Raw genomic sequence first — 323 nt, forward strand, 5'->3', positions numbered from 1 at the left:
GAGGCCTGGCTCCCCCTGCCTGCCCTTGCCCTGGCCTGATGATGCCCGTGGGCTCTGCCGTGCCCCCCGCCTCTGCGGTACCCATGCCCCGAGGGAGCACTCGAGCCCCCCTGCATGGCCGCAGCCCCCTCCCCGCCCTGGGTGCTGCTTGGGCACCACCGTCGAGCCAGCCCGGCAGGGCTGCCCTGGCCACGCTGTGAAATCCGATTGCAGGAGACGAGTTCCAGCAAGGTGAGTCAGAGCTGGAGCCGAGGGGGTCGGGGAGATGTGACCACCACAGCCCTGCTCTGAGCGAGGCTTGGCTGGCTGCCGGGCGTGCTCAG

General features: G+C 70.9%; 1 protein-coding gene across 1 annotated transcript in view; it reads right to left on the reverse strand.

Annotated features, from left to right (window-relative positions):
- The window catches only part of DBN1 (drebrin 1), a 12791-nt gene that overhangs the window by 814 nt on the left and 11654 nt on the right, over positions 1 to 323 (reverse strand). The window lies entirely within an intron of this gene.

This window comes from Chaetura pelagica, unplaced genomic scaffold (genome assembly GCF_000747805.2).
Source record: "Chaetura pelagica isolate M959 unplaced genomic scaffold, ChaPel_1.0 scaffold356, whole genome shotgun sequence".
NCBI classification, from domain to species: domain Eukaryota; kingdom Metazoa; phylum Chordata; class Aves; order Apodiformes; family Apodidae; genus Chaetura; species Chaetura pelagica.